Here is a 15,020-nt window from a genome sequence, read left to right as displayed (position 1 = left end):
TACTGGCTTGAGCTACCAATCTACCAGCATATATGCAATACAGTTTGTGATGGCTGGAGTGAAAATAAAATTTCAATAGAGGCGGGTAGCTGCAAACTAAATGCTTGGCCTTCTGATGAGGAAAGCTATCATGTTTACCACATTCAGAATGTCTGTTTTGTGGTAGTCTTCATAGGTCATTTATACATCATTTTCAGAGATGCATACATACATGTGCACACATACACAGAATTAACATCTCCCCAAGATTTATAGAATGTTAAAGTGTTCGATAACATAGCTATTTTCCCATATTACCATTGTGATATTTTTCTCCTAAATCTCTCATCCATTTTGAAATATACCTAAAGGTTCCCATGGCATATGTGCTATTGTATGCATTTTTTGTACATAGAATAAAGAGAATTCAAGTGTTCCAGGGCAAGGTGCAGTCAAAGTAGCCACTCTATCTGACCCTGTCAATTTTATCAGCTCCTTCGTGCACTACCAATAGTTTAGGACTTTGGATCCTTTATCACATTTAATTACATTGAATTATTAATATTTTTGAAAATGAATCTTTTTAATGGCTTTAAAATTTGTAAACTTGCACACACAGTCCATCTTCATTTCTTAAGATGTGAAGAAAATAGGAGGTACTACACAAATAACCACTCCCCTCCTTCAGTCTACAGGTTTCTGTTGTCCCTGGATCCTGAGTGTGGACGGCATGTGGTCTTGCAGAATTTTCTGTCTTTGACCTGGGCCCGAGAGCCTCCTGCCCTCAGCCTCAGTTATGGGTGACAGCTATGTGTGGAGAACGGATCTGATGCTGTGCAACTGCCATCTTCTACGGGTTTCTCAGTAGATGACAATATCGATTATAGATTACAGATGCAAGCTACCAGTGCAAACGCCCCCCAGCCAAGAGGGACTCATGTGAATGCTGAGGTCTTCTTGTACTAAAAGTGGACTTCCACCTCGCAGGATGTAGGTGGAAGTATCTGCTGCTCTGTGGTGCAGTTCAGTGACCACACCTTTGTTCTCAGCCTGGTGGAGTGGCTAAGGGGTGGAGACCCAACACCATGTGAGTGGAACTTCCCATGCTGCTCACCAATGTGCAGAAGGCACTGGGCTGGAGAGGACACTACCCTGGAAGGCGAAAAGAAGTTAAATCTATCTGTCTGTCTGTCTATCTATCTATCTATAACTTACTTATTTATATATACAAACTTAATGGGAAAGAAAACTTTAATAACTAGACAATAAGAAACTTTTAATAACAAGGTAATAAGAAATGTAAAAGAGTGACAGTACAAACATGAAAATCTCTCCTGAGGATCTTGACTCTCTGTTAATATATTTATTGATCCCTCAGAGAAAGCTCTGAACATGAACAGATTTTAAAGTACCAATAACGCATGTGCAATTCACTCCATGTATCAATATTTGACTTCTGGATTAAAAAACAACATTCATTGATATTTGACAGGTATTTATGATTTTCAAGGGAAGCATTGTTGTTTATTTGGTTTTGATTTATAATTTGAAATAATCTACCCAGAGGAATGTTAAATATTGTGCCTGACACATCAGTTGGAGTTGAATCATCATCTGTTACTACAATATACTGATATGAAATATGAGGTGCTTTTCTGTCAACCTGAAATATTTCTGACAGCGAATTTTAAATAGGTCATTAACGTTCATACTTCTGTTCTCTGATGAAAGACTGAATTGATGATTGAAGACTCTTTCAACTTCCAAAAATGCATTGAGTTTTGTAGATCATAGAGCCACATAGCTAAAAGAATCCTAGCTACCATTTAGATTTCAAATAGTGAAAAGTTTTAACAGGTTAAATGATTTTAACCTACATTTACAGTGAACATGCTGGAACTTTAATTATACAAACCATATGAAAATATACCCTATCAGAGTGATGTGTAGAAATTATTTCCAACCTTGCAAATGACCTTGCATCTGATAATTTCATATGAATTAGTGTTCTAGATGTGAAAGAAGTTTAGCAGCAGATTCTCCTAGAGTTATTCAAACATGGTAGACCTCAATGGTCCAGAAACTTTCAAACACAATTCCTAGAATAGGTTACTTCCTTTTAGATAAGCTATTTTCTATCTGCCAATAGGGAAAACTTGGAGAAGTCTTTTAAGAAAGTTTGGATAATGGGACTTTGATAAAATATTCATTCAGTTAGTTTGACAAAGTTTCTCACAGAAAGACAGTAAACTAATATATTTGTTATGTTGAAGAATTGGAAATAGCCCAAGCTACACAAATGGGAACCATTTGTCTCTAGTAATTTATTTTCACTTCCTGGTTTCCAAATTAATAGTGACCAAAAATGTGTCTGGAAAGAAGCACTCATTATTACATTTCTCCATTTCCAGACTATACAAACTAATAAATCACAATTAACCTTAGGGACATTTTAAATAGTAACCATTTACTGCTCTTTTATAATATATAATTGCAGCTGCATTTTATACCCTTAAATTCTTACTTTTAATAATGCCATATTAGTCTCCAACAAGAGATACTTATAAGACAGGGATTTATGGACCTCATAACCTATATATACATACTGTTTTTACTTACCTTGAATTCCCTTTTAAATTATAGTAAATATTCTGTGTTTAGTGCAGCTCATATTTTTCCTCCAATATCTATAATGCATTTGTTTAATCAGAAGATATATTTTATCATCATACTGCTATAAAAACATTAATGCACTTATTGTATTAAACGTATTGCTGTATTTCCACTTAAAATGAGAGGCATATTGACCTGAAATACCTGTTGGGTACTAAGTTTCAGTGTTTGTAAATGCTTCTTTTACTGTGCTCGCTACATTTTGATGCTTACCAAATAGGAATATAAATGGGCTGTTAAGTGTACTGGTTCAAGCAAAAATTGAAGAATTCAAATTAACTGAGATAACTGAAGTGTTAACACCCTTTGCATTTCAAGATCATGGATAGTATGTTTTCCACACTTCCATTGCTATTAGCAAGGTCAATTCAGCATGCATGTTTGTATCTCTAGTTCAATATGATGCGTTTAAGAAAGAATCTATGATTCTGATAAAGGTCACTAGAGTCAGAAATGCCAAATCTCATCAGTCTTACTTGATTGATACAAAACCTTCCCACATTCTTGTAAGCATAATTCAGGCTTGCTTGAATTCCTTTTTAAAGGATTCTGTTAAAATTCTGTTTCTTGAAAAACATGTTTTGTTCTAGGAAGTGAACTTTTTAAGCCTATTTCATTGTATGTTCAAAACGAAATGACTCTTGTTTGCCAGCTTAGACAGTCTGATTCATTTGGAATGTTTTAAAGGATGTACCTGACCCTAAATAGAAGGCCAAAAGTGAGAAGCAACACATGAATGCACAGACCATAGCATTTCTCACATTTTTATAAGGAATTCATTTCTCGCCTTCATTCTGAAATTCATGAACTTAAACAGAAAGCTGAACCCCGGGGCACAGGGCCCACAGGGCACCCAGGGCAGTCCTGGCCAGGGGGTACTCAGTGTGCTTCCTCTGCTGTATTGCCTTCTAGCTCCATGGACTTTGTGCAGGCCTTCATAAAAGAAATGAAAGAATGTGCAAACCTGAATAACTTCCACATTCTTCTGCAGCTCGGCTTTAATTCAGACCAGACAAGTGGGGCACAGCCTTCCCATTGCCATTCATCTCTAACGCATATGCAAATGAAAGGCTGACTCTCTGTCACTACTTAGTGACTTGTTAGCTTGAGCCACACAGCTTGCTAGATGTAAATGTCGCTTCTTGTAAGGCTCCTTAAACAGGAGTCAAGGATTTGTAAACACACACACACACACACACACACACACACACACACGTATATGCCATATCTAGTAACGTCATATGCCCTATTTTTGTTTGAAAATATTTTCTGATATAATAGATTCTCTGAGACATTTATTTTTATTTAAAGAATGCAATGCTAGCATTTAGCGTTCTTCCTCCAAAGTTTTAGGAATGCATCTTTATGTAGTTAGAAAAGAAAATGAGAGATGGAGAGAAGATTTGGAGAAAATGGGGCTGGTAACTACTTTTAATCTCTTAAATACCCACTTCATTCTGCAGAATAATGAGGATAATCTATCAATATATAAATTTGTATGGCAAAAAGATCATGTAAGTATGATTAAATTACATGTGATAAAGGATTGCAGCGAATTGTATATGGCCTGATGCAATGAGAAAAAGAAAGTCAAAGGGAGGATGATAGAAGCAGAAAATAGAAGAATCGTATTTCAAGGCCAACTCAGTACAGAGAAAAAAAACAAAGGTAGTGAGGCTCTACTTCAAATAACCAAGCAAGGTGTGGAGGGTGTCACTCCATGCCCAGAATCTCCTGCACAGCACGACACAGAGTGGAGAGGATCGCTGTCCTCCGTCTGCCAATACGTGAAATCCTTTCTGAAAAACTAAAATGGAAGCAGGGAACTTGTGACTTTGTGATCCACTTGAGGATCTACTTACAAGTGTGAGTCTCCGGCATCACACCTAATTACCACCAAAGTAAATAAGAGAACAGATACGCAGACCCTGCTCGGCTGGCTTTGAGGATGGAGGAGTCATCCATGAGGCCAGGAAGGCGTCCAGCTTGGCGTTTGGAAAAGGCCAGGCAAGGTCAGCCTCTCTGCTGACCCCCGTGTGAGCGCACACCACCCACTGACCTCCAGAGTGTGAGCTTATGTCTGCCCAGGCCATTGCGTTTGCTGCCATATTCCAGTGATTTTGTGAGTCGTGCAGTCATGGTGGTGCTGCTGTCTTAAGTTACAGAGGGGCTCATAGCAGCCCCTGCCTCCCTGTGTTCTTGAGAAACAGGATGGTTTGCTGAAAGCCACGCAGAAGCCACGCGGATCCATGGAGAAGGACTGGAATGGGAGCGATCTCATCATCTTGACCTGGGAGGTGGACATGATCACTATATTCAATATGATTTCTGAGGTGCTTTGTACGTCTGTCTGTCTATCTGCCAGTTTCCTCTAAGTCTGTAGCACCTAATGGGCTGAAACCTGACCGCCGTAAAGGTAGAGTATGGGGAAGGGATGATCGCCTGTTGCAGCCCCGCACCTGGCTCAGCGTGCGTGGCTCGGTCTCGTTCAGAGCCTCCATGCTCCCCAGGCCGTGGGCAGAAGCCTCGCAGCACCCAGGAATTCATGGCACTCTTTTTTCTTTTTATTGCTTTCGAGGAATTGTGAAATAAAATCTCCAGGGTCCCGAACACGAGGTTCCCCCGAGGTCCCCTGCGCTCTGCGTCCTCAGCTCTCTCCTGGCCTGCCTAGAACGTTTTCTTTCTTTTCTTTACAGTGTAACGGGAATCCCACAGTACTGGCCACACTCGCTGGCCGTCCAGCCCCCGATGAAAAGCCTCGCCCTGGCTGCGCTCGTTTGGAAACGCCGTGGTCCATCAGTCCTCGGGCTGTGGCGTTCCCTGTGCGCTCCTGCGTCCCGGGGCGCAGGCCAGGCAGGCGGCGGCGTCTCCAACCGGCCCTGATAGATGCCCGAAAATTCCAAGCTGATCCAACCCACTGTCATCCCGAGCACCACGGATCGATCGTGCGGTCGTGTGTGTCTTCTGTGATCTGGAAGGTAGGAGGCCAAGACCCTGGACCCCAGCTTCCCCACGCACCCAGGTGACCGCTGTGTCATCCCCGAAATACTGCCTCAGGCATTGGTTGCTCCCAGAGTGAGATGCCCACCCCACACTTCCTCCACCCAAAAGTCCAAGAGACGGTCCGCCAGGTCTCGAAGGAGCCAAGTCCTCGTTGGGGTTCGCTGTCCACTCCGCACGCGCCCCGACCTGCATCTCCACCACAAGGCCCGCGTGTCGGGGGCTCGGGCTGTGCCTCCCCTCTCCCCGCTCCGGGACCCTCCCTGCGGACCCCGTGCAGGTACAGAACGCATGCAGGCAAGCAGCCGATCGCACAGCATCAAGGGAGAGGACACTGAGGCCTGACCGCGGCCACCTAGATCGGCTTAACAGGCACGCGAGAAAGTCTCTCGAAGCGAGGCCCGTGGTGGGAAGGCCGAGCCTGGGGAGGAGGAGGCGGGCGCCAGGGGGGAGGGCTGGGATGGGAGGGATGCGGGATGCGGGATGCGGGATGCGGGATGAGGGATGTGGGACAGGACAGGAAAGGAGGGGCTAGGTGCTGGGGACGCGGGAAACCGAGCGGGGGTCCGAGTCCTGGATTCGCTCGCTGGCAAGGGAAGAACCAGCGCACTTTCCCTTCGCCAGCACCCATTCTTAGAAAGCCCACCGCGGCTCTCCTGGTCCTAAAAGTCCTAAAAAGCCGCATCGTGGACACTCCATTCCTTCCAGCAAGGCGTGCTGCAGAGGCCAGACTTTATTTCATACGAACAAAGATACACACACATAATGTATATACATATTGCACTTTCCGTGTGTGCCAGATGCAGTGACGGATGTTTTCCTTATAGTGTTCCCATTTCCATAACAACCAAAGTCTCTCGATTTTTGAGCTAAGGAAAGAGAAGACATTTGAAAACAAAAAGGTCCTTGTTCAAGGTGATATTATTCATTAGATTCAGAACTTAATCTAGGCTGAGCGCTGAACTTCATGCTTTCTGTCTACATTCACCCACGGTTCCATCTGCCCTCCTCCTCTCCTCCTCCTTTCCCTCCTCCCCTCCCTCTCTTCCTGCCTTTCTCCTCTCCTCCTCCTTTCCCTCCTCCCCTCCCTCTCTTCCCGCCTTCCTCCTCTCCTCTTCCTGCCTTCCTCCTCTCCTCTTCCTTTCCCTCTTCACCTCCCTCTCCTCCTCCTTCCTCCTCTCTTCCTCCTTTCCTTCCTGCCTTCCTCCTCTCCTTCCTTTGCCAACTTATCTCAATTATTTCTTTCCCTCCTGTGGTCCTTTCCCTGCTTTTGTCCTCTTCTCTTTATATACTTTTTCTCCATTGAGATGGTTTTGGTTCATTCCTAGTTTAACGTTTTACATCATTTTATTATATTCCACTTGTTCATAAAACTGCTTTCTGTGTCCTATAAATACTCAATGTCCTTTTACTCTTCTGAAACTCTAAAGTACAGAGGGGAAGGCTTAACTAGTAATTCATCCTGAAGTAATTCTAAATTAATGTTTCCATTTCTAAGTCTATGCAGAGGCTTGGCTCCATCCCAGCACGGTGATAGAAACTTGGCCAAACCTCACCTCCTGTCAGTGGCCAAAGCTGCACATTCCAGCCACGGCTCTGTGAAAAACATCCCTGTATCTCTCCTACAAATACTCCATAGTCTTCACATGAAAAGGCTTCAAAGTGGGCCCACATGCTCATTTCTTTTTTCTCTTCTTCTTTCCTCCTCCCCTTCCTCCTCTTTTTTCTTCTCTCTGTCTCTGTCTCTGTCTCTCTCTGGCAGTACCTGGATTTTTGATAGGTAGGAAGGATGGAGAAAGTGCAATTGCGTGCCATGTCATGTGAATAGTATTCAGGAACAGAGCAAGACTACCTGGAATAGATGCTCATGAAAAAAAAATTAAAAAGAAGTCAAAGTTTTATCTTTTCTGCCTCCCTACCCATCTGGGCCACGTTCGTATTGAGTGAAAAGCTACTCTCTTAGCTGATTTCTTCGATTATTTGGAAAAAAAGTACCAAAGAGCAAGTTCATTTTATCACTGAAAGTTCACTGTGGTGACATTCTTCTCAAATTTCTGAAAACCCCAAGTCATTCTGCACCGGGCTCAGCCCAACAGCTGTAGCTCTTCTGTGCTCACTCCCTAATTTGTTTGCATTTGGCTTCTTTTCCCAGCTCTTTGGAGTGCCAGTAATTAGGCTTGTCCGGGAGGTTTCGGCGCTATAAAAAATCTGGACCTCCTCACATTTCAACATAAGTAGACAAAGCTCAGGCTCCAATTTGGAACTGCACAGACTTAAATGGAGCATGCAAGCAGCAGCCCGCCAGCTTGGAGTCTCTCCTCCAAAGCCACACACCATATGTCTGGCTACAAACGGAGGACCAAAGAGGCCAAGATGTGACAGAGCATTCCAGCAGACTCCTGCTAACTTATGCGGCTTGGCCTAGGCTCGGCAAAATGGGATAGTTATAGATTCAGAATCCCAGTGTTAGAGTCTTTTAGAAACATCTTATGAGTCTAACAAAACCTCATAAAACCATAGTGATTCCAAAGGGTTTTGAATGGTATGAAAAGTAAAAAGATAACTAAGTTCGTTTTCAAGAAACGATGAAGATGCTTGCTTATGACATTGTTCAAGTCATAGAAACAATTTTTTTCAGTTACAGCATGAAAACCAACAATTATCTATAATGTGTTAAGAGCTAATGATGAATTTACCTTAAGGCTTTTTACCTTTAGGTGATTTTTGTTGTAGTTGTGCTGTTGGGGCTTGAACTCAAGGACTCATGCTGCTAGGCAGGCCCTCTACCATGTTTCCGGTAATTTCCTACTTCTCATTATCATTGAGACTGGCTCTCACTTACGGCCTGGGTACAGTCCTGGACCAGGTCAGTCCAAGTTATAACTGATATCACCATGCCACACTGCTGGTTGAAAAAGAATTGAGAGAACTTTTTTTAGTCTGGGTTGGTCTCAAATCCTGAAACTCTTGATCTCAGCTTCACAAATAGAAATTCTCTTATCTAATTTTAGCCCCTGTAGGAATAGAACTATTACTGTGGACTTCAAAGATGCCACCTGTTTCAAAGAACTATCATAGTTAATTTTAAGAAAAATTTCTCCGCCTCATTAGGACTACAAAGAATATCTTTGTGCAGTGAATACAGACAATTTTGGTTTTTTTTGAAGTTCATGTCATGACTCCCAGGAATAAGGGATTCTGGAGTGAGAGCAAGCAGGAAACGTAGTTTGAGGAATGACTTGAGTCACAGAACCAAACTTTACACTGGCACTTGAAAGTCCTTTTGTTTAGTTTAATGAGATGAAGTTCACCATTTTGAAAAATAGCATTTGGAGAGCATGTTTGCATCCACAAAAACAAATGAAAGTGTGAGGAGCTTCCCAACATGACAGGAACTGACCCATATCCAGATGTTCTTCTCTCTATATTCTTGGAAAAGAACAAAGGAAAACACAGCACTGCTTTCAGGCTGAGGAACATCACTTGAAGAGAAAGACTTAGCTTCAAAACAGCAAGAATTGCTCAACATTCTTCAACCAAAGACTGGAGAATTTGAAACTCTGACAGCTCCATGTGTTCAGGCATCCCAGTTACACTTGGAATAAAGGAGAGCATTTGACTACATAAACTGTCTGCAGATACTTATGTCTGCTCCATTACCAATTCTACTGAACCTTCAGTTTAAAACAAAAACACAAAACACCACACCCTGCCCAGATAAGAGTTGTGATTCTGCTATACTGAACCATAACCACTACCACAACAAGTAACTGACACATGTATAAAGCACAACTGTGCCTGTTTGAACAGTGGTGCACCCCTCAGAAGTGTGATGATCTGCCAGTGTGAAAGTGTGCACACCAGCTCCAACATCTGTTTTCTGCGGGGCCTCCAAATGGCACATTTAGACAAAGTGCCATCCAACAAGGTCATAATTTGCTTTCCCATTCATTTTCTGGTTTTTAAAAGTAGAATGAAATGAAGCCTTAGTTAAGGGTAACATGGAAGGACAATCAAGAGCCACTATAAACAAGAAGAGTATTATTTCCCCATTCTTCCAGTAGAAGAGAGAGAAATAAGAGAGAAAAGGGGAGAGAAAAATAAACCTTGTCATTTTTTTGTCTGAAGTCAAATATAGAGAAGTAAGCAGTACTGAAGAGGGGGAGGAAGAACAAAGAAGCTGAAAAATATTAACTGTGGGAAGAAAATAAACAGAGTCTGGAAGCTATGGGAAATCAACTGTCTTTGCCTTCACAGACACTAAAATGTCTATGGGAAGAGAAAGAGCAAAAGAAAAATTGAAATTGTTTCTTAACTAAACATTGAAAAATTAAACAGCTAGGAATTTTAAAAATCAATCATGCTTGAGTAAGGGAGGAGGAATATCTTGAGAATTAAGAATCCAAGCCGTCAAAAGAAATCATCCAAGCCAGATAAAAAGGTATATCATCATTATTTTAGGTTTTGCCTTAAAATATAAGGACATATTTAAAACAATAATTCATAGTAAAAATTTAGGTGTATTAATTTTATCTACATATTCAAAATGATATATCAATCGCTCAAAGGGAATTATATGGTCTGATTTTGTGATATTTCTATAATATGAAACTCATTGTTAGACATATGTATGTGTTATATGTGTATTTTTCATGATATATACATGCTTCCTGGTATATGTATATGTTTATTTGTTCACGATATGTATGTGTTATAAAACTCAGGAAACTGGGCACTGGTGGCTCACGCCTGTCATCCTAGCTACTCAGGAGGCTGAGGTCTGAGGATCATGGTTCAAAGTCAGCCTGAGCAAGAAAGTCCATGAGACTCCTATCTCCAATAAACCACTAGAAAACCAGAAGTGGCGCTGTAGCTGAAGTGGTAGAGCACTCGCCTTGAGCTGAAGAGCACAGGGACAGCACCCAGGCCCAGAGTTCAAGCTCCATGACTGACAAAAATAAATAAATTAATAAAATAAAATAAAACTCAGGCAATAAGGCTCGATCTAGATATATGTGTTATAATTGCATTGATGCTCTTATGTGACTACTTAATAAGAAATAGTATTGTCTCTGTAAACTTACTAGTTTTTAGTTTTCCTAAAAATTCTCACACTTCTCTTGCACTATGCAGAACATAGTTGGACTAAAGTCATGTGAGATTTTAAAAACCTTAGTAGTAAATTAAGATGAGAACTCTTAGCAACGTGAATGACAATTTCTGAACATATTTACAGACTAATGTCATTTCTATCAACATCATGAATAGTTTGAGTGCAAAAAATAAATCAAACAATGCAGTTCATCAAAATCCATAAAGAGAATTTCCTTACGTGGCAGCCTCTTTGGAGTTAATGAGTAATCTCCCTCTGGGGGTGATGGCTTCTGTCTCCATCAGCTCTTGGCAAGTTGATAGCCAGGCATTGAACTGGATCTCCAAACTGTCAGCTAATGACAAAAACCACTTGATGGCATGCAATTATTTCAATCCATCAACCAACAAGGATTTGTGGGCATTGTGCCATATGTAAGAAAAGCCTCTAAAAGATAAATGACAGAGGTGCATGACACATACTCAAACATCCAAAGTATACAAATCAAATAAAAGTGATACAAACATGCAGGAAATCATGAGCCAGCTTAATGGCATACTCTTAATGAGTGATTTATGTAAAAGGGTAGAAATACTACAGAACACTAGAAATGGAAAAGGAGTGGATACTACAATGAACAAAGGCAAACACAGTATTCAGACAATAGCAGGAGGAGCACAGTTCATAAGTAAATGAGCGAGGACTGTATTCAGCAAGTAAATCTGCACATTGTCCATGCAACAAAGGGCAGCACAGGAACGTGGCTGCATAGTCAGATGAACAGTCTGATAGATACAAATGATTATGTTGGGGAGCAAAGCAGAATGTAGACTAATGAACAGTGTGCATGTTCAGAGCTCCAAGAAACACACAGCCTTTGGATCTGATGTGACGTGGAACTAGGATTCAAGGCAATTTTCATTTTGGGGAAAGTGATGGCCGAAGGTGTGGATGAAGGGAGAGGAGACCAAGGGTAATCAAAAAGGCCTTAGGGCCATGAGGAAGCCATCAGGTGAACACATACACACGTTAAGATTATTTACATTTTGTTAAGTACAAATGGCTTTCAGATATCAATTGTGTAATGGAATAAGAACTCGATTATTTATTGATCAGTGTCACAGGCCATCCGGGGCTCATTTACATCGAAAAATGACGGTTATGTATCAGGGCTAAATGAGAGAATCTGATCACAGGAACACTAATGCAGTAATAAATGAACAATGCAGGGCCACAGGCAGATTGGGTTCTGAGGAATTCCACTGCTGCTTCAAAGTATGGTGTGTGTGTGTGTGTGTGTGTGTGTGTGTGGTGAGAGTGTGTGTGGTGAGAGTGTGTGTGGTGAGAGTGTGTACAGGTGCTCGTACATGTGAGTGTACTCAGTGTATGTGCAGATGAATGTGTTGTGTGCATGTGTGTACATGTGTGCAAATGTGTATGTGAGTGCATGTGTGTTTGTGTGTTGTGTACATCTGTTTGGTGGGTTAATAATCTGGCTTCTAATGCCAACAAAAGCCTTTAATTGTTATTATTTTCCATTTGTGTAATAGATCCTTCTGTTTTGCGGCAGAAATTTCCCCTTTCCTACCATAATATAGAAGAACTTCACAAATGTATAATGATATGCCATTATTGTAAGCAACTTCATTTCCATACTTATTACATACTAGTTAGGTCTATCACTACTCTGAGAAGCTCCTTGGTAATCATCCACATGCCTTGTTGTATGGATGGATGTCCTTCCTTCCTTCCTTCCATCAGCCCTGCTCAGTGAAGACATGGAAGCATGCCATTACAAAGAAACTCTAAGCATGGACGTGTGGAAGTAAATGTTTGCACGTGTGGTCCATTGTTCTTCATACTGTGCACGTTTGTGATCAACTTGGGAATCAGCTACATAAGAGCATATGTTCAGAGAATCCGAAAAGCTTCGGGAGATCCCAGTGACAGTAAGCTGACAAAAGCCCATTAAGTCATTTCATAGTTCACACGTAACCTTAGTGAGAAAGGATTATGAGTTTGAGAAATTAATCATGCAGATGATCAGCTTTGTAATCTCATCTGAAATGGGATATGCAAAGTGACCTTTAAAAATAACAAAGATGGGCTGGGAAGGTGGCTCAGTGGTAGAGTGCTTGCCTTGCATACATGAGGCCCTGGGTTCGATTCTTCAGTACCACATAAGCAAAAAAAAAGCCAGAAGTGGTGCTGTGGCTCAAGTGGTAGAGTGCTAGCCTTGAGCGGAAGAGCTGAGGGACAGTGCCCAGGCCCAGAGTTCAGGCCCCACAACCGGATCCCCCCCCCCAAAAAAATAACCAAAGATGAGCTGGGCACGTAGCTTGGCAGTACAGTGTTTGTCTTACCTGTGGAAGATCCTGGGTGCAATACCCAGGGCTATGATTAACACTAGTTAATACCATGGAGATTATTAATGCCTTTCATTGACTGAATGGTTTTATTTTTTTAAAATGTCCATTCTTGTGAAATTTACTTCCATTGATCCTTTAAGAGTAATGTTCTAAACCATCATTAACATTTTTAGCCATTGGGAATAGTGTAATAGCAGTGTTGTGAGTGAGAGTGTAGGTGTGGGTGTGCATACGTGTGAGAAAGAGAGAGAGGGGGAGTAAGAATCAAGAGGTAGAAAAATGATGAATAATGTATAACAGTTATTAAATTAACTTTATCTCCAAATAATTGTGCCTAAAGCTGGCTCTAGAGCTTTAATTCCCTACCAACTCTCTATTGAAAAAATCACTTCAAATGTACATTTTATTTATAAACAGGCATTGTCATCACTAAAGATAAAAGACAGTGTGCTTTCCAGGAACAGGTTCGCACACTCATAGTAATACATCATAAATCAGAGGAGATTCACACACTTGTAGTTGATACATCATAAATCAGTAAAAAAATGAGACCCAAGTCAGGGCTCAGAACATCTCCTTAGAATTAGTGAGAATTTTGCTCAAGTTTGGCATAAAACAATGTTTAAAAATATATAGAAGAATTTGAGCTCCTCTGTAGAGGACATATTTTCATTTTCTAGTGTAGCCACTTCCATAATAATACAGATAATAAAAGATAATGACAAACACAACCCCACATCCTTGCAGTGTAAGCGTTGAACCCTTACATGCGTGTTGTAAACTTGGAATCACGGTCCTCACGGGGACCACAGATAGGTAGAAGTGCCAAGAAGGGTTTCCTGAAGTATAATTTCTTGTATTACATAATTAGGTGTTGCTTCGAATTCTTCTGATATTTTCTCATGCTTTTCATTTTCACTTATTTTCACAGTGCACAATATTTTTTTAACATTTAGTCAGAGTATAAGTTCAAACCTAACACTACAAGAATCTGATACTTTGGGGGGTTCATAAGTAATTTTTCTTATTTTACATGATTTTGTCTTATTTTTTATATACTTTACCCTTATTTTTGAATGATAGATGTGTAGGAAACATGTGAAGGCTCTTAATGTTATTTGGGAGGACATAGCTCCTTTTATGTCAACGTTTTTTCAGGAATATGTCTTAGGAAGCAAATTGCTATAAAGTAGACTAAAAATCCATCTCACAGAACTTATTATTAAAATTTAGGCTAATACCAATAACAGTATGAAGTGAGTTATCTATATCAAAAGCTGGGTGCTTAAATAAAAAGAAATGTCTTTATGATCCTGAAGGAAATGATCAATGGAACAGGCCCCACATCACTGGGTAAGTGATTTCCTTTATCAAGTGTGTTAAAGGGAAAAAGTCTGTAGAATACAAGGAACCATGCAGGTCTCAGGGTCTAGAGAGCAAATCCCAACCAATAGAGACTCGTGGTTTAAATGGAAGACATTAGTCCAGATCTCAGTGTTGGCCTGCTAAGTGAAGGCCACTTCTGGTATGCATTCTTAGGGCAGAGGGGCAGAGGAGAAGAGGGGAGAGATGTCCCTTCCTCTCTCTCCCTCTCCCTCTCTCTGTCTCCCTGTCTCCTTGTCTCTCCCTCCCTCCCTCCCCACCCCCTTCCCACTGAGATTAACATGTGAATTTTGTGGGAGACAACAATGCAGGGTATAGTAGAGACAATGTGATATTTCATTCTCAAGAATCAGAATCTTCCCTGAAAGGTGGAATATTAAAGCAAAGAAATCCTGAGCAGCCACGTTTAATACTCCAGAGAAGAAAGCAATAATCAGAATGACTGTTCTTAACTTGCCTCTGGCCTTCATACATCAACACTCTAACTGCCTCGTCTTGGTACAGAAATCCATACATTCAACAGC

The sequence above is a fragment of the Dipodomys ordii genome, unplaced genomic scaffold (assembly GCF_000151885.1).
Source record: "Dipodomys ordii isolate 6190 unplaced genomic scaffold, Dord_2.0 Scaffold119, whole genome shotgun sequence".
Lineage (NCBI taxonomy): Eukaryota > Metazoa > Chordata > Mammalia > Rodentia > Heteromyidae > Dipodomys > Dipodomys ordii.
This window is presented reverse-complemented; position numbering follows the sequence as displayed.